The sequence below is a fragment of the Heterodontus francisci genome, chromosome 23 (assembly GCF_036365525.1).
Source record: "Heterodontus francisci isolate sHetFra1 chromosome 23, sHetFra1.hap1, whole genome shotgun sequence".
Taxonomy (NCBI): Eukaryota; Metazoa; Chordata; class Chondrichthyes; order Heterodontiformes; family Heterodontidae; genus Heterodontus; species Heterodontus francisci.
Window position 1 is genome coordinate 64,531,968 of NC_090393.1, and position 20,431 is coordinate 64,552,398.

The 20,431-nt window shown below is 44.1% G+C and overlaps 1 protein-coding gene across 2 annotated transcripts in view; it reads right to left on the minus strand.

Annotated features, from left to right (window-relative positions):
• LOC137382880 (glutathione hydrolase 1 proenzyme-like) overlaps positions 1 to 16,506 on the minus strand; it is a 132,945-nt gene extending 116,439 nt beyond the window's left edge. The window contains exon 1 of one of the 2 annotated variants that reach the window (XM_068055432.1): positions 16,368 to 16,506. The gene's annotated coding sequence lies outside the window, so the exon portion shown is untranslated. Of the gene's footprint in view, positions 1 to 15,510; positions 15,597 to 16,367 lie in introns of those variants that run through there. The other variant, XM_068055434.1, reaches the window with a different exon arrangement.
• Positions 16,507 to 20,431: the final 3,925 nt, after the last annotated feature.

Sequence of the window (20,431 nt, forward strand, 5' to 3'; positions counted from 1 at the left end):
ATCAGTAACCTGTACCGATAAAGACCCACTTCATCTCTATCAGTAACCTGTACAGATAAAGACCCACTTCATCTCTATCAGTAACCTGTACAGATAAAGACCCACTTCATCTCTATCAGTAACCTGTACAGATAAAGACCCACTTCACCTCTATCAGTAACCTGTACAGATAAAGACCCACTTCATCTCTATCAGTAACCTGTACAGATAAAGACCCACTTCATCTCTATCAGTGACCTGTACAGATAAAGACCCACTTCATCTCTATCAGTAACCTGTACAGATAAAGACCCACTTCATCTCTATCAGTAACCTGTACAGATAAAGACCCACTTCATCTCTATCAGTAACCTGTACAGATAAAGACCCACTTCACCTCTATCAGTAACCTGTACAGATAAAGACCCACTTCATCTCTATCAGTAACCTGTACAGATAAAGACCCACTTCACCTCTATCAGTATCCTGTACCGATAAAGACCCACTTCATCTCTATCAGTAACCTGTACAGGTAAAGACCCACTTCATCTCTATCAGTAACCTGTACAGATAAAGACCCACTTCATCTCTATCAGTATCCTGTACCGATAAAGACCCACTTCATCTCTATCAGTAACCTGTACCGATAAAGACCCACTTCATCTCTATCAGTAACCTGTACCGATAAAGACCCACTTCATCTCTATCAGTAACCTGTACAGGTAAAGACCCACTTCATCTCTATCAGTAACCTGTACAGATAAAGACCCACTTCATCTCTATCAGTATCCTGTACCGATAAAGACCCACTTCATCTCTATCAGTAACCTGTACCGATAAAGACCCACTTCACCTCTATCAGTGACCTGTACAGATAAAGACCCACTTCATCTCTATCAGTAACCTGTACAGATAAAGACCCACTTCACCTCTATCAGTAACCTGTACAGATAAAGACCCACTTCATCTCTATCAGTAACCTGTACAGATAAAGACCCACTTCACCTCTATCAGTAACCTGTACAGATAAAGACCCACTTCATCTCTATCAGTAACCTGTACAGATAAAGACCCACTTCATCTCTATCAGTAACCTGTACAGATAAAGACCCACTTCACCTCTATCAGTAACCTGTACAGATAAAGACCCACTTCATCTCTATCAGTGACCTGTCCAGATAAAGACCCACTTCACCTCTATCAGTATCCTGTACCGATAAAGACCCACTTCATCTCTATCAGTAACCTGTACAGGTAAAGACCCACTTCATCTCTATCAGTAACCTGTACAGATAAAGACCCACTTCATCTCTATCAGTATCCTGTACCGATAAAGACCCACTTCATCTCTATCAGTAACCTGTACAGGTAAAGACCCACTTCATCTCTATCAGTATCCTGTACCGATAAAGACCCACTTCACCTCTATCAGTAACCTGTACAAGTAAAGACCCACTTCATCTCTATCAGTAACCTGTACAGATAAAGACCCACTTCACCTCTATCAGTAACCTGTACAGGTAAAGACCCACTTCATCTCTATCAGTAACCTGTACAGATAAAGACCCACTTCATCTCTATCAGTATCCTGTACCGATAAAGACCCACTTCATCTCTATCAGTAACCTGTACCGATAAAGACCCACTTCATCTCTATCAGTAACCTGTACAGATAAAGACCCACTTCACCTCTATCAGTAACCTGTACAGGTAAAGACCCACTTCATCTCTATCAGTAACCTGTACAGATAAAGACCCACTTCATCTCTATCAGTAACCTGTACAGATAAAGACCCACTTCATCTCTATCAGTAACCTGTACAGATAAAGACCCACTTCATCTCTATCAGTAACCTGTACAGATAAAGACCCACTTCACCTCTATCAGTAACCTGTACCGATAAAGACCCACTTCACCTCTATCAGTAACCTGTACAGATAAAGACCCACTTCATCTCTATCAGTGACCTGTACCGATAAAGACCCACTTCACCTCTATCAGTAACCTGTACCGATAAAGACCCACTTCATCTCTATCAGTAACCTGTACAGATAAAGACCCACTTCATCTCTATCAGTAACCTGTACTGATAAAGACCCACTTCATCTCTATCAGTAACCTGTACAGATAAAGACCCACTTCATCTCTATCAGTAACCTGTACAGATAAAGACCCACTTCATCTCTGTCAGTAACCTGTACAGATAAAGACCCACTTCATCTCTATCAGTAACCTGTACAGATAAAGACCCACTTCATCTCTATCAGTAACCTGTACAGATAAAGACCCACTTCATCTCTATCAGTAACCTGTACAGATAAAGAACCACTTCACCTCTATCAGTAACCTGTACAGATAAAGTCCCACTTCACCTCTATCAGTGACCTGTACAGATAAAGACCCACTTCATCTCTATCAGTAACCTGTACAGATAAAGAACCACTTCACCTCTATCAGTAACCTGTACAGATAAAGACCCACTTCACCTCTATCAGTAACCTGTACAGATAAAGTCCCACTTCACCTCTATCAGTGACCTGTACAGATAAAGTCCCACTTCACCTCTATCAGTGACCTGTACAGATAAAGTCCCACTTCACCTCTATCAGTGACCTGTACAGATAAAGACCCACTTCATCTCTATCAGTGACCTGTACAGATAAAGACCCACTTCATCTCTATCAGTGACCTGTACAGATAAAGACCCACTTCATCTCTATCAGTAACCTGTACAGATAAAGTCCCACTTCACCTCTATCAGTAACCTGTACAGATAAAGACCCACTTCATCTCTATCAGTAACCTGTACAGATAAAGACCCACTTCATCTCTATCAGTAACCTGTACAGGTAAAGACCCACTTCACCTCTATAAGTATCCTGTACAGATAAAGACCCACTTCACCTCTATCAGTAACCTGTACAGATAAAGACCCACTTCATCTCTATCAGTAACCTGTACAGATAAAGACCCACTTCATCTCTATCAGTAACCTGTACCGATAAAGACCCACTTCACCTCTATCAGTATCCTGTACCGATAAAGACCCACTTCATCTCTATCAGTAACCTGTACAGATAAAGACCCACTTCACCTCTGTCAGTATCCTGTACAGATAAAGACCCACTTCATCTCTGTCAGTATCCTGTACCGATAAAGACCCACTTCATCTCTATCAGTAACCTGTACAGATAAAGACCCACTTCACCTCTATCAGTATCCTGTACAGATAAAGACCCACTTCACCTCTATCAGTGACCTGTACAGATAAAGACCCACTTCATCTCTATCAGTATCCTGTACAGATAAAGACCCACTTCATCTCTACCAGTAACCTGTACAGATAAAGACCCACTTCACCTCTATCAGTATCCTGTACAGATAAAGACCCACTTCACCTCTATCAGTATCCTGTCCCGATAAAGACCCACTTCATCTCTATCAGTAACCTGTACAGATAAAGACCCACTTCACCTCTATCAGTATCCTGTACAGATAAAGACCCACTTCATCTCTATCAGTATCCTGTACAGATAAAGACCCACTTCATCTCTATCAGTAACCTGTACAGATAAAGACCCACTTCATCTCTATCAGTAACCTGTACAGATAAAGACCCACTTCATCTCTATCAGTATCCTGTACAGATAAAGACCCACTTCATCTCTATCAGTAACCTGTACAGATAAAGACCCACTTCACCTCTATCAGTAACCTGTACAGATAAAGACCCACTTCATCTCTATCAGTAACCTGTACAGATAAAGACCCACTTCACCACCATCAGTAACCTGTACAGATAAAGAACCACTTCACGTCTATCAGTAACCTGTACAGATAAAGACCCACTTCATCTCTATCAGTAACCTGTACAGATAAAGACCCACTTCACCTCTATCAGTAACCTGTACAGATAAAGAACCACTTCACGTCTATCAGTAACCTGTACAGATAAAGACCCACTTCATCTCTATCAGTAACCTGTACAGATAAAGACTCACTTCACCTCTATCAGTAACCTGTACAGATAAAGACCCACTTCATCTCTATCAGTATCCTGTCCAGATAAAGACCCACTTCATCTCTATCAGTGACCTGTACCGATAATGACCCACTTCACCACCATCAGTGACCTGTACAGATAAAGACCCACTTCATCTCTATCAGTAACCTGTACAGATAAAGACCCACTTCATCTCTATCAGTATCCTGTACAGATAAAGACCCACTTCATCTCTATCAGTAACCTGTACAGATAAAGACCCACTTCATCTCTATCAGTAACCTGTACAGATAAAGACCCACTTCATCTCTATCAGTATCCTGTACAGATAAAGACCCACTTCATCTCTATCAGTAACCTGTACAGATAAAGACCCACTTCACCTCTATCAGTAACCTGTACAGATAAAGACCCACTTCATCTCTATCAGTATCCTGTACAGATAAAGACCCACTTCATCTCTATCAGTAACCTGTACAGATAAAGACCCACTTCATCTCTATCAGTAACCTGTACAGATAAAGACCCACTTCATCTCTATCAGTAACCTGTACAGATAAAGACCCACTTCATCTCTATCAGTAACCTGTACAGATAAAGACCCACTTCACCACCATCAGTAACCTGTACAGATAAAGAACCACTTCACGTCTATCAGTAACCTGTACAGATAAAGACCCACTTCATCTCTATCAGTAACCTGTACAGATAAAGACCCACTTCACCTCTATCAGTAACCTGTACAGATAAAGAACCACTTCACGTCTATCAGTAACCTGTACAGATAAAGACCCACTTCATCTCTATCAGTAACCTGTACAGATAAAGACCCACTTCATCTCTATCAGTAACCTGTACAGATAAAGACCCACTTCATCTCTATCAGTAACCTGTACAGATAAAGACCCACTTCATCTCTATCAGTAACCTGTACAGATAAAGACCCACTTCACCTCTATCAGTAACCTGTACAGATAAAGAACCACTTCACGTCTATCAGTAACCTGTACAGATAAAGACCCACTTCATCTCTATCAGTAACCTGTACAGATAAAGACCCACTTCATCTCTATCAGTACCCTGTACAGATAAAGACCCACTTCATCTCTATCAGTAACCTGTACAGATAAAGACCCACTTCATCTCTATCAGTAACCTGTACAGATAAAGACCCACTTCATCTCTATCAGTAACCTGTACAGATAAAGACCCACTTCACCACCATCAGTAACCTGTACAGATAAAGAACCACTTCACGTCTATCAGTAACCTGTACAGATAAAGACCCACTTCATCTCTATCAGTAACCTGTACAGATAAAGACCCACTTCACCTCTATCAGTAACCTGTACAGATAAAGAACCACTTCACGTCTATCAGTAACCTGTACAGATAAAGACCCACTTCATCTCTATCAGTAACCTGTACAGATAAAGACCCACTTCATCTCTATCAGTAACCTGTACAGATAAAGACCCACTTCATCTCTATCAGTAACCTGTACAGATAAAGACCCACTTCATCTCTATCAGTAACCTGTACAGATAAAGACCCACTTCACCTCTATCAGTAACCTGTACAGATAAAGAACCACTTCACGTCTATCAGTAACCTGTACAGATAAAGACCCACTTCATCTCTATCAGTAACCTGTACAGATAAAGACCCACTTCATCTCTATCAGTACCCTGTACAGATAAAGACCCACTTCATCTCTATCAGTAACCTGTACAGATAAAGACCCACTTCATCTCTATCAGTAACCTGTACAGATAAAGACCCACTTCATCTCTATCAGTAACCTGTACAGATAAAGACCCACTTCATCTCTATCAGTAACCTGTACAGATAAAGACCCACTTCATCTCTATCAGTAACCTGTACAGATAAAGACCCACTTCATCTCTATCAGTAACCTGTACAGATAAAGACCCACTTCATCTCTATCAGTAACCTGTACAGATAAAGACCCACTTCATCTCTATCAGTAACCTGTACAGATAAAGACCCACTTCATCTCTATCAGTATCCTGTCCAGATAAAGACCCACTTCATCTCTATCAGTGACCTGTACCGATAAAGACCCACTTCACCACCATCAGTGACCTGTACAGATAAAGACCCACTTCATCTCTATCAGTAACCTGTACAGATAAAGACCCACTTCATCTCTATCAGTAACCTGTACAGATAAAGACCTCTTCACTATGGACGTCCAATCGCTCTACACCTCCATCCCCCACCAGGATGGTTTGAGGGCTCGCCGCTTCTTCCTGGAACAGAGGCCCAACCAGTCCCCATCCACCACCACCCTCCTCCGCCTGGCTGAACTTGTTCTCACATTGAACAACTTCTCCTTCAACTCCACACACTTCCTTCAAGTAAAAGGTGTCGCTATGGGTACCCGCATGGGTCCTAGTTATGCCTGTCTTTTTGTGGGATATGTCGAGCATTCTTTGTTCCAGTCCTACTCAGGCCCACTCCCCCAACTCTTTTTCCGGTACATTGATGACTGTATCGGTGCCGTTTCCTGCTCCCGCCCCGAACTGGAAAACTTTATCAACTTTGCTTTCAATTTTCACCCTTCTCTCACCTTTACATGGTCCATCTCTAACACTTCCCTTCCCTTCCTCGACTTCTCTGGGGATAGGTTGTCTACTAATATCCATTATAAGCCCACCAACTCCCACAGCTACCTCGACTACACTTCTTCACACCCTACCTTCTGTAAGGACTCCATTCCATTCTCCCAGTTTCTCCCTCTCCGACGCATCTGCTCTGATGATGCTACCTTCCATGATGGTGCTTCTGATATGACCTCCTTTTTCCTCAACCGAGGATTTCCCTCCACTGTGGTTGACAGGGCCCTCAACCATGTCCGGCCCATTCCCCGCACCTCTACCCTCACCCCTTCCCCTCCCTCCCAGAACAGTGACAGGGTTCCCCTTGTCCTCACTTTCCACCCCATCAGCCTCCATATCCAAAGGATCATCCTCCACCATTTCCGCCACCTCCAGCGTGATGCCACTACCAGTCGCATCTTCCCCTCCCTTCCCCTGTCAGCATTCCGAAGGGATCGTTCCCTCCGCGACACCCTGGTCCACTCCTCCATTACCTCTACCACCTCGTCCCTGTCCCATGGCACCTTCCCCTGCAATCGCAGGAGGTGTAATACCTGCCCATTTACCTCCTCTCTCCTCACTATCCCAGGCCCCAAACACTCCTTTCAGGTGAAGCAGTGATTTACTTGTACTTCTTTCAATGTAGTATACTGTATTCGCTGCTCACAGTGTGGTCTCCTTTACATTGGGGAGACCAAGCGCAGACTGGGTGACCGCTTTGCGGAACATCTCCGCTCAGTCCGCAAGCAGGACCCTGAGCTTCCGGTTGCTTGCCATTTCAACACTCCCCCCTGCTCTCATGCTCACATCTCTGTCCTGGGACTGCTGCAGTGTTCCAGTGAACATCAACGCAAGCTCGAGGAACAGCATCTCATCTACCGATTAGGCACACTACAGCCTGCCGGACTGAAAATTGAGTTCAATAATTTCAGAGCATGACAGCCCCCCATTTTAATTTCATTTTTAGTTATTTTTTTCTTTTTTTCTTCTTTTTTTAACATTCTTTTTTACATTTTTTACAATCTTTCTTTTGCATTTATTTCATTTCATCTTAGTTTGTTCAGTTTGCTTACCCACTGTTTTTTTTCAGGCTTGCAATTGCTGCTGTTCAATATTCAATGCATTAATACCTAATCTGTACTAATGCTTTGTCTTTCAACATATCATTAACATATTGTTTGCCTTTGCTCCATGACCTTTTGGTCAGCTATGTGGCCTGGTCCAATCTACACCTCGTTTGTATCTCTTGCCCCACCCCCACCTCACTTGCTTATAACCTGTGACTTTTCTAATATTTGTCAGTTCCGAAGAAGGGTCACTGACCCGAAACGTTAACTCTGCTTCTCTTTTCACAGATGCTGCCAGACCTGCTGAGTGGTTCCAGCATTTCTTGTTTTTATTTCAGATAAAGACCCACTTCACCTCTATCAGTAACCTGTACAGATAAAGACCCAACTCACCTCTATCAGCAACCTGTACAGATAAAGACCCACTTCACCTCCATCAGTATCCTGCACAAATCCAGATCCTGATCCACATCACCCCAATCATTAACCTCCACACATCCACATCTACATCATTTCCCTCAGGAATCTGCATAGGTCCAGACCCTCTTCACCTCCATCATCACTCTGCACTGATCCAGATCCACATTAATGCCATCATCAACTTGCAAAAATCCAGATCCACACTTCCACAATCATGCAGCTACATAGACCCAGATCCAAAATGCCTATATCAGTAAGCTGCACAGATCCAGATCCAAATCACCTCAATCATCCACCGGTCCAGATCTAGATCCATATCATCCCCAACATCAAGCTCCACACATCCAGCAACGTATCATGGCAAGTATCAAGCTACATACATCAAGATCCACATCACCTCTATCAGTAACACATACAGAACCAGATCCATATCACCTCAGAGTCATATTCATTACAGAACAGAAGGAGGCTATTCAGACCATCTAGTCCATGCTGGCTTTTTGTAGAACAATCCAGTCAGTCCCATTCCCCGGCCCTATTCCCATATCTCTGCAAGTCCCTCTAGTGCCTATCATCCAATTTTCATTTGAAAGCATTGATCTTCTCTGTTTCTACATCCCTCATAGGCAGTGAGTTCCATCTCATTATCACTCTGTTACGACCAGGTGAGAAGGGTGTCCAGGGTCCCTTTCTGCCTTCACCCGGCCTTACTGTAACAGGGTTTTATTTTAAACACACTGTGTTTTTAGCTCCACCTTGGTGAATCCTTATTCACAGCTGTTCAATTATAAGGCAAAGAAATGAGCACAAACAGGCTTTCTTAGGTTTAGAGAAGAAAGGTGAAATTTATTAAAACTTAAACTCTAATTTGGTTAATGCCTATGAACACGCGACACGCCCACACTAGCATGCATACATGATACACACATGCAGAGAGGGACAGAAAAGAGCAGAAGAAAAAATAAAGTGGAAAAGTTTGATGCAATCTCTGAGGGTTTTTAGTTGCTGTGCTTTGAGCTGGCTGTAGAGTCCTTGATTGAAGATTTGGTCTTGCTTTTTGTTGGTACAGTATTCCTCTTAAACTTTGTTCACTGCAGGAGACTTTTCTCTCTTGGGGTTCATGTGTCTTCAGTAGATTCTGAAGCTGGTGAGAAAGAGATGGGAGCAGACAGGAGAGGTTCTTTTCAATCCAGGAACCAAGAGCTTTCTACCAGTTCAAACACTGTCTCTACAATTTAAAACTCCCCAAGTTGGCCAGTAGGGTGGTCACATGACCAACTGGTTTGACCAGGTCTGTTCTGGGTATTATATGGGAGCAGGGGATAGCTCCTTTGTTCCAACACTGTCTGCTAATATGCAAAAATGTCTTTCCAGTCAGGGGTCTGGCAATTCCTTGCAACAGACCTTCTCTTCTTCCCAGAAACAATTAAACATTTAGTGTCCATGTGGTGAAATTAATGTGCCTCATTCTTGGCAGGTGGGGGCCTGCATGACAGCTCACTGCATAAAATGTTCTTCCTCTAACCCGGCCTGTATCTCTTTCCCAAAACTTTAAATTTGTGTTCCCATGTTCTTGTACCATCTGCTAATGGGAACAGTTTTTCTTTGTCTACCTTATCTAAACATGTCATAATCACAAAATTGTTACAGTGCAGAAAAAGACCATTTGGCTCATCATGTCTGGACTGGCTCTCTGAATGAGCAATTCGCCTAATGCCATTCCCCCACCTTCTCCCCATAACCCTGCACATGCTTCCTTTTCATATAACTGTCTGATTCCCTTTTGAATGCCTCGATTGAACCTGCCTCCACCACATTCTCAGGCAGTGCTTTCCAGATCCTAACCATTCGCTGTGTGAAAAAGTTTTTCCTCATGTCGCTTTTGCTTCTTTTGACAATCACTTTAAATCTGTGTCCTCTCATTCTCAATCCTTTCATGAGTGGGAATAGTTTTTCCTTATTTACTCTGTCAAGTCCACTCATGACTTTGAATATCTCTATCAAATCACCTCTCAGCCTTCTCCTGTCCAAGGAAAACAGTCCCAACTTCTCCAATCTAACTTCATAACTGAAGTTCTTCATCCCTGGAACCATTCTCATGAATCTTTTCTGTACTCTCTCCAATAACCCTCACATCTTTCCTAAAGTGTGGTGCCCAGAACTGGACGCAATACTCCAGCTAAGGCCGAACAAGTGTCTTATACAAGTTCAACATAACTTCCTTGCTCTTGTACTCTATGCCTCTATTAATAAAGCCCAGGACACTGTATGCTTTACAAACCACTCTCTCAAGCTGTCCTGCCACCTTTAATGAATTAAGCACATATACCCTCCTTTTTTTTCCTGGAAAAAAATGACAGGATTTGAAATCTTGTAGACATCTATCAAATCTCTCCTCAATCTCCTTGCTCCAATGAGAATAACAGCAACTTCTCCAACCTAACCTTGTAGCTAAATTGCCTCAACCCTGGAATCATTCTGGTAAATCTCTGCTGCACCCTTTTAAGGTCCTGTGAGATGAATTTGTGACTACCAATAGGAAATAGATGCCTGTAATTTAAACAAATCTTTCATAAAAGTCAAACCTGCATGGAAGTTTTCTTCTTTGATGCCACTTCCAGTCACTCCCTGGCCCAAAGCAGAAACATCAACAAACGTACTGATAGAAATCTTAAATCAGGCTTTGTGAATTCTGTGTTTGGGAGACATTTGACTGTTACAGTGTCATTCCCTGAGCTATCCATTGTTTGTAAACACATGACGTTAACTGTCACTGTAGATGTTTGTAGGACAGATTAGCGACAGTGCTGCAATGTCACCTGGGTAGTCATCCAAGTGTTGAGGAGCGAATGGGATGGATGTGTCTGGAACATCATATGCTCAATGAAATGACTGCTCATTTGTTTTTTCCTGTTACAATAAACATTTTTTCTTTTGTTTGACATTTTTCTTCCACACCATGCCCACCCTCAACAGTTTTCTTCCCTACCCTCACCAAGCGCAGTCTGCTCGCAGGCTCATCCCCGTAGGTGCTGGTAGTTCCCTGGTACAGCAACCAGTTTTCCATTCTTCACGTGGGAGCAGAGAGTGAGCATTGGTATTCTACTCAAACATAGTCAGTGGATAGCAGTATTGCCAGAAGGATATGGCTTCAAGTTCCACTCCAGAGACTTGAGCACAAAATCTAGGCTGACAGTACAGTCGAGTACTGAGGGAGTGCTGCTCTGTTGGACGTGCTGTTTCTCAGATGAAACATTAACCAAAGCCCAGTGTGTTCTGCAGCACTGTTGAAAGAAGAGCAGAGAAGCTTCCCTTGGTGTCCTGGCAAATATTTACCCCTCAATGACTATCACAAAAACTGATTATCAGGCCATTATCACACCCTACATTACAACAGCTATTACACTTCAAAAATAATTCATTGGCTGTAAAGTGCTTTGGGACATCCTGAGATTGTGAGAAGTGCTATCGAAATGAAACTTGTTTTTTCTTTTCATAGTAGGCAACGCATCCAAGACAGATATTATTCCCATCCAACCCCCAGACGTAGAATTAAATGTGTTGGAGCCAGGCAAAGGAATTCTGGCTGATCGCACCCCTCTCTGATTCACTGGTCTACAGACCCAATTGTTGTCACTGCTATTGCTGGTCTGGATTTGATGGGCTTACTTATACAACATGGCTGGTGTAAGGCTGTTGCCTTTCACTGGCAGAGACTGCACATGGCCTTGCAAGTAAAGGCCTGTTACCCGACCCGAACCTGACGGGACCTGACGACATGTGTTGGGTTCGGGTCGGGTCGGGTCGGGTTGCACTTCCGGGTCCGGCATTCAGGCTCGGGTCGGGATGGGTCGGACATGATCTATCACAGGTAGGTGTTAATTTAATTTTTTGACTAGAAAGGTGGTTTTGCTACACTCATTTTAAGCTTGTGCAGATCAGCAACAAAATGAAAAACAGAAGGTAGGTTAACTGATGGTCGGGTCGGGCCCAGGAAAAAATGGAAGGACTCAGGCGGGTCGGGCTTGGGTCGGATGTGGTCCTGTCGGGCTCGGGTCGGGTATTTTTTGTTTGCATACCTGAGCAGACCTTTACTAGCAAGCTGCCTTCGAGCTGCTCTGGGCCCTGAAGACCCGGCATCAGACCGCACCACCTCAGCATGGGCAGCCTTAGTTTGGGCTGGTTGGGTGACAGGCAACACCAGGTGCAGTGCTGGATGCACAAATACTGTCGACCTGGGAAAGGACAGGACTGCTCCATGGAGTCACTGCCACTCTCCCAGGATGGCACCTCAGCAATCCTAGTAATCTGTTGGAGCACAGATTGCTGGACTGCTATGAGACCCTGCAAGCCCCTTTGAGCACTGGTATCTGCAGCCATGATGGCAGCAAGCTGAGATGTCATGATGTCAGTCTGAGCTTCCACTGCAGCACTCAGACCTTGGGTGGCTTCTGCTTGTGCTGCAATGGAAGCTGAGATATTGGCCATCAGGTGCTGTAGCATGGTCCAGTGTGCAATAGTTCTCATAGAGTTGGTCACCATGCTGGAAAGGATAGGTTCAAAGGTCGGTGTAAAACTGAGTGTCAAGTTGGAGCTGGACTCCTCCATGATCCCTCTCTGGCAGGCCTGCCAATTCACCAAGCATTTCCGTGTATGCACATCGCCCTTTTCCTGGATGCTGCCCCATTGAAATCCACAGCTGAATCGTCTGCAACAAAACTCATGTGCGACGTTGTCCTTCGGTGAGCTGGCATCTGTGTAACCCTTTCCCCCTGCCCTGGCTGCAGGCCATTCGTGCTGGTGACTCACCATATGCAGATCCTGCCTCGATACTAACCATCGAAAATACGCGCAGTACCAGTATCTGAGCAGGTGTCTGCGAGTGTGAGATTAAACAATGGTGTTTCTTCATTGTCAGTGTCCTGCTCCTCTTGGACTTTACACTCCTGCACCAATGCCTGACAAGGTGGCAGTTGTTGGATATATGAAAGGAGAAAGGCAGGGAGGGAAGGTTGGCAGGAAAAGAAGAGATGCACGTTTACACCATCTGCATCTTGTACATTAGAGGTGGGATATAAGATGGATTGGGTAGGAAAATACTGTCATCTTCTAAGATTTCAACTCCACCATGGCCTTTGTCACCAATGATTGCCAGCACCATCAACTGCATGGGAATGAGGACAAGCTGCCGTGCCTGTCCCCTGCCTGTTGGTTTTGCTGCCTGTCGTTGTATGCCACCTTATCTTGCAAGGGAGAGGGAAGTGTGTCAGTGAGTGTGGCATTTTTTCTTTTTATTCATTAATGGGATATGGGTGTTGCTGGCTTGAACAGCATTTATTGCCCATTCTAATTGTCCTTGAGAAGGTGGTGGTGGGCTGCCTTCTTGAACCGCTGCAGTCCATGTGGGGTAGGTACACCCACAGTGCTGTTAGGAAGGGAGTTCCAGGATTTTGACCCAGCGACAGTGAAGGAACAGCGATATAGTTCCAAGTCAGGATGGTGTGTGACTTGGAGGGGAACTTGCAGGTGGTGGCATTCCACCACCTGATGCCCTTGTCCTTCTATGTGGTAGAGGTTGAGGGTTTGAAAGCTGCTGTTGAATGAGGTTTGGCGAGTTGCTGCAGAGCATCTTGTAGATGGTACACACTGCTGCCACTGTGCGCCGGTGGTGGAGGGAGTGAATGTTTAAGGTGGTGAACGGGGTGCCAGTCAAGTGGGTTGCTTTGTCCTGGATGCTATTGAGTTTCCTAAGTGTTGTTGCAGCTGTTCTCATCCAGGCAAGTGGAGAGTATTCCATCACACTCCTGACTTGTGACTTGCAGATGGTGGACAGTCTTTGGGGAGTTGGGAGGTGCATTATTGGACAGAGAATTTCAAGCCTCTGACCTGTGTTACAGCCACAGTATTTATATGGTTGGTTCACATAAAAAGCTAATTAACAAAATTGAGGCTCATGGAATAGGAGGGTCAGTGTCAGCTTGAATTAAAAATTAGCTTAAGGGCAGAAAACGGTGAGTTTTGAAAAATGGCTGCTCTACAGATGGTAGATAGTGGTGTTCCCCAAGGTTCAGTGCCAGGACCACTACTTTTTGATATAGATAAATGGCTTGGATATTGGAATACAGAGTAAAATTTCAAAATTTTCCAATGATACCAAACTTGGAGGCAAACAGTGAGAAAGATACAAATTGACTGCAACAGGACTGATAGGCTAACAGAATAGGCAGACAAGTGGCAGGTGGCATTTAATACAGCCAAGTGTGAGGTGATGCATGTTGGCAAAAGGGGTATAGAGAGGCCAGATAGACTTAATGTCACAGTTCTAAAGAGTGTGCAGGAACAGAGGGACCTTGGGGTCATGTGCACAGATCCTTGAAGGTGGCAGGACATATTGAGAGAGTAATTAGCAAACCATATGGGATCTTGGGCTTCATAAATAGAGGTATTGAGTACAAAAGCGGGGAACCTGTATAAAGGTCTGGTTAGGCCCCAACTAGAATATTGCATCCAGTTTTGGTCACCACACCTTAGGAAAGACGTGAGGGTCCTTGAGAGGGTGTAGAGGGGATTTACCAGAATGGTTCCAGGGACGAGGAATTTATATCCAAGGTTATGCTGGAGAAGCTGGGGTTATTCTCGTTGGAGCAAAGGAGATTTGCGGGAGATTTGATAGAGGTACACAAGATTATGACAGGTTTAGATAGAGGTAGACAAAGAAAATCTATTCCTATTGGCTGATGGTACAAGAACTAGGGGAGAGAGTTTATGGTTTTGGGCAAGAGATACAGGGGGAGTGTGAGGCAGAACGTTTTTACGCAGCAAGTGCTAATAACTTACAACTCGCTGCCTATGAGGGTGGTGGAAGCAGAGACAATGAATAATTTCAAAAGGAAATTGGATAGGCACTTGAGGGAAATAAACTTGCAGGGCTACGGGGATAGAGCTGGGGAATGGGATTGACTGGATTGTTGTACGGAAAGCTGGTATGTACACGATGGGCTGAATGATCTCCTTCTGTACTGTAATGACTTGATGACTCTATGACGTCATGAGTTTCTGGTCAATGGAAACTCCCAGGACGTTGATGGTGGGGGATTCGGTGATGGTAATGCCGTTGGACATCAACATCAGATGATGAGATTTGCTCTTTTTGGAAATAGTCATTGCCTGGCACTTGTGTGGCTGTTTGGGTGATGTGCCCATCATTGCTGAATAGCTGGCAGTGCATGCAAGCTGAGAGAGGCTTGCAGCAGTGTTAAGTGTGTGAGGGTGAGATGAAGCTATGAATGCCAGATATGAATCTGCTTCATCAAGAATGTTTGCAGGCGAGTGAAGAAGGCATGGTGAATGGAGCGTTGTGTGTGTGTGAGGCTGCTGGTTCATTTGTAAGTATAAGCATTTCAAGATGCATTCACTGACCTGAATCACTCATGTGAGTTCATTAAACTTCTTCCAGCACTGCATCCAGGTCCTCATGGCTAGACTCCTTGCATTGACAGTGATGGCTATTTGCTCCCTCTGCCTTCTCAATGTCTGCTTAGAGGGCCTCCTCATCCCCTGTGGGTAAATGACTTCTCTCTTTGCCCAGCTCCTATAACAAAGCCTCCGATGCATCATGCTCTCTGTCCTGTTGCACCATTTTCATTCCTCTTCATGCTCAGAATGTCTTCTGCAAACACTTCCAGCATCTGTTGCAGCCAAAATGAACCTTCCCTTTAAGAGGTGCAGGTTGGCTTTATATAGTGCAGGCTAGCTTTAATAGGTGCTAGCCTCCCACAAACTTGGGCTCCCTGCTGAAGCGTGCAGCCACTTAGCAGCACGTTTACTGCTGAACTGCAAGCTACTATTTTTTAAATTGGCAGGCAGCACCAAGTTTGCATACTGCCAGCATTGGAACAAACAGGAGCAAGTTAATTGCTCATCACGATCTCTGCATCAAAATTCAGGTCTTAGTCAATCTTTCCCTTAAATTATAAACAGTCCTCCTAAATTGGACCTGTTAATGCCTTTGATGCTTTTTTCTGCTGTGTTTGCCTCATCAAGGCCCATGGCATTTCAATCAACTGTGAGACACAGCTCTCAATCAGGTAAGCTACTAATACTGTACTCCCTGTGGAATAAGTACAGACAGCAGGTTGGAGGCAGTCAACACCTATTTGAACACACAAAGTTGTCTTATTATCACCTGTTATTTCTTCTCTTGTTGGCTTCTAAAGAAAGTCACACAGATATGAAAAAAAATACATTGCTTAAAAATCCAGAAAATACATTTTTACCTTCTGTGATATAACTAAACGATGAGAAATAAATCATCAAAGATATGTGGACTGAAGTTGGATTAATCCAGTATTTCCCACTGTGCTCTTGATGCATTTGGACATTGTCCAGGTGAGACTGGAGACTTTAGCACAGAGATATTGTAAAGATCGAGAGTTATTAAAAAACGTGTGGCGAATAGGTTTTGTTGGCATGGTATTTGTTAATTTTTAACTTCAAGAGGTTGAAGGTTGCATCGAAAGTGCAATGATCTATTTTTTTAACCCTAAGACTGCCATATTCAGGGAAATTTCTGTCTCCATGAGCTGGCTAGGTTTTACCTCACTCACAGTGATCAAAAATAAACCAAACACTAATAATCTTGTTCACCTCCCTCTCCCTTAACTCACCAGTGGTGGCCATGTCTTCAGCACCCAGGAATTCCTCACTCCGCCTCCCCACCACTCTGTCCTCCTACAAGATCCTCCTCAAAAAAAATATAAAGCTTCACCCCTCCATCCTTGCAATCTACTACCCCATCTCCAATCACTCATTCCTCTCCAAAATCCTTGAACATGTTGTCACCTCCCAAATCCAGGTTCATTTTTCTTGGAACTTCAAGTTCGGATCCCTCCAATCAGGAATATGATCCCGCCACAGTGCCGAAATAGCTCTTACCAAATTCAGAAATTACAACCTAATTGTTTGTGTCAAAGGTAAACTATACCTCTCATCCATCTTGATCTGTCCAAAACCTTTGAATGGTTGATCACAAAATTCTGCTCCGATGCCTCTCTACCATTGTGTGGTTGGGTGGGACAGCACTCGGCTGGTTCCATTCTCGTATATCCAGTCGCAGCCAGAGAAACACCTGCAATGTCTTCTCTTCCCTCTCCCATACCTATCCTTGGCCCCCTTCTATTTCTTATCAATATGCTGTTACTTGACAACATCTTCCAAAAACACAGTGTCAATTTCTATGTGTATGCTGATGATACCCAGCTCTATCTCACCTCCATCTTTCTTGATCCCTTCGAAGTTGTTGTGATGTTGTTGTTAAAAGTCACTTCTTGGACCAACCTTTCTGTATCTCCTCCTAGTATCTCCTCTGTTTACTCAGCATCCATTTTTTTCCTACTGCTTTTGTAAAGTGCAATGGGATGCTTTTCTATAGTAATGGTGCTATTTGAACGTTAGTTTTTACCACTGCTGCTGGTGGTGATAATGAAGGATGTTAGTCAGAAACAGTAATTTCAATCTTGCCAAGGGAAAAGCTAATGGACTCTCCTCATGAGAGGAGCCACACCATTTGTGATTCTTTCCTAATTTATTTCCCTGCCCTCCTGAAGTCATTGATCTCCTGCTGGGCAAGGCACCTTGCCTACGTATCCAGTGAGTGTTGGTAGACTCATCAGAGCAGAGTTGAGTCCCATCTTGTTGTTATCTAATGCCCACACAGGAGAAGACTGTGGTGCAGTGGTAATAACACTGGACTAGTAATTGAGAGACCCAGGCTAATGCCCTGGCGACCCTGGCAGCTGGTGGAATTTAAATTCGGTTAATAAAAAAAATCTGTAATTGAAAGCTAGTCTCAGTAATGGTGCCATGAAACTATCATCATTTGTCAGAAAAACCTGTCTGCTTCAATTACGTTCTTTGTGGAAGGAAATCTGCCATTCTTACCTGGTCTGACCTACATGTGACTCCAGATCCACAGCAATGTGGTTGACTCTTAACTTCTTTAACTTAACGTTAAAATAGTCTAGCAAGCCACTCCGTTGTCAAGGGAAATTAGGGATGGGAAACAAATGCTGGCCTTGTCAGTGATGCACACATCCCATGAAAGAATGTATAATAAAAACTGAACAACGATCAACAGTGGCACAGTGGTTAGCACCACAGCCTCACAGCTCCAGCGACCCGGGTTCAATTCTGGGTACTGCCTGTGTGGAGTTTGCAAGTTCTCCCTGCGTCTGCGTGGGTTTCCTCCGGGTGCTCCGGTTTCCTCCCACAGCCAAAAGACTTGCAGGTTGGTAGGTAAATTGGCCATTATAAATTGCCCCTAGTATAGGTAGGTGGTAGGGGAATATAGGGACAGGTGCGGGTGTGGTAGGAATATGGGATTAGTGTAGGATCTGTATAAATGGGTGGTTGATGGTCGGCACAGACTCGGTGGGCTGAAGGGCCTGTTTCAGTGCTGTATCTCTAAATCAAAAAATCAATTAGGATTCCCAAAAGGTGAAGGAAATTGAGTGTGTTATTTGAAAAGACTTTGAGACAATCTGATTGAAGTTTACCAAAATTATTCAGTACGGTGCAGGATTCAAAAACAAGAAGATAAAAATTAGACAAAAGCAAGAAGGGACTTTGTTAGTTCGTCAGAGATACAGCACTGAAACAGGCCCTTCGGCCCACCAAGTCTGTGCCGACCATTAACCACCCATTTATACAGATCCTACACTAATTCAGCGATCGTAATGCCGTTGAACATCAAGGGCGGATGATTAAATTCTCTCTTGTTTGAGATGGTCATTGCCTGGCACGTGTGTGACACAAATGTTACTTGCCACTTATCAGCCCAAGCCTGAAAGTTGTCCAGGCCTTGCTGCATTTGGACATGGGCTGGTTCATTATCTGAGGAATCACAAATGGTGCTGAACATTGTGCAATCATCAGCGAACATCCCCACTTCTAACTCTGTGATAGAGAGAAGGTGGTGGAGCTGAAGATGGCTATGTTTGTGCTATGTACAACTCCAACCAACAGAGAGTTTTCCCCCGATACCCATTGACTCCAATTTTGCTATGGCTCTTTAATGCCATACGCAGTTAAATGCTGCCTTGAAGTCAAGGGCAATCACTCTCACCTTACCTCTAGAGTTCAGCTCTTTTGTCCATGTTTGGACCAAGGCTGTAATGAGGTCAGGAGCTGAGCAGCCCTTGCGGAACCCAAACTGAGCATGAGTGAGCAAGTTATTGCTGAGCAAGTGCCGCTTGATAGCACTGTTGACTACCCCTTCCTTCACTTTGCTAATGATCGAAAGTAGACTGATAGGATTTGTCCTGCCTTTTGTGTACAGGACATACTTGTGCAATTTTCCATATTGTCGGGTAGATGCCAGTGTTATAGCTGTACTGGAACAGCTTGGCTCGGGAGTTCTGGAGCACAAGTCTTCAGTACTATTGCTGGAATGTTGTCAGGGCCCATAGCCTTTGCAATATCCAGTGTCTTCAGCCATTTCTTGATATCACGTGGAGTGAATTGGATTGGTTGAAGACTGGCATCTGTGATGCTGGGGACCTCAGGAGGTGGCAGAGATGGATCATCCACTTGGCACTTCTGGCTGAAGATGGATGCAAATGCTTCAGCCTTGTCTTTTGCGCTGATGTGCTGGGCTCCCCCATATTTGAGGATGGGAATATTTATGGAGCCACCTTCTCCAGTTTGATGTTTAATTGTCCACCACCATTCACGACTGGATGTGGCAGGACTGCAGAGCTTAGATCTGATCCAATAAAGATGCCAGACTTCACACCATGTGACATCAGGAAACAGTGCTCTTGATGCAGCAAAGGCTATGGGCTCTGGCAGCAGCCTGGTTGTGGTGCTGAAGACTTGTGCTCCAGGACTAACCCTACCTCTGGCCAAGCTGTTCCAGTACAGTTACAGCAGTGGCATCGAACCGGCAATGTGGAAAATTGCTCAGGTGTGTCTACATAAGCAGGACAAATCCAATTAGGTTAATTACCACCCCATCAGTCTACTCTCAATCATCAGCCAAGTGATGGAACGTGTCATCGACAGTGCTATCGAGCGTCACGTACTCACCGATAATCTGCTCATCGATGTTCAGTTTGGGTTCTCCCAGGACTATTTGGCTCCAAATCTCATTACAGCCTTGGTCTAAACAGAAGAGCTGAATTCCAGATGTGAGGTGGGAGTGACTGCCCTTGTCATCAAGGTATCATTTGACTGAGTGTGCCATCAAGCAGTCGTAGTAGAATTGAAGTCAATGGGAATCGGGGTAAACTTTCCACAGGTTGGAGATATACCTAGCACAAAGGAAGGTAGTGTTGTTTGTTGG